This window comes from Takifugu flavidus, chromosome 2 (assembly GCF_003711565.1).
Source record: "Takifugu flavidus isolate HTHZ2018 chromosome 2, ASM371156v2, whole genome shotgun sequence".
Classification (NCBI taxonomy): domain Eukaryota; kingdom Metazoa; phylum Chordata; class Actinopteri; order Tetraodontiformes; family Tetraodontidae; genus Takifugu; species Takifugu flavidus.
Window position 1 is genome coordinate 902,405 of NC_079521.1, and position 300 is coordinate 902,704.

Below are 300 nucleotides of genomic sequence, written 5' to 3' on the forward strand. Positions count from 1 at the left end.
ACACCTGGATGGGACTGTAATAACTAACACACACAGTCACACACCTGGATGGGACTGTAATAACTAACACACACATCATACACCTGGATGGGACTGTAATAACTACACAGTCATACACCTGGATGGGACTGTAATAACTAACACAGTAACACACCTGGATGGGACTGTAATAACTAACACACACAGTCATACACCTGGATGGGACTGTAATAACTAACACACGTCACAGTCACACACTGGATGGGACTGTAATAACTAACACAGTAACACACCTGGATGGGACTGTAATAACTAACACAC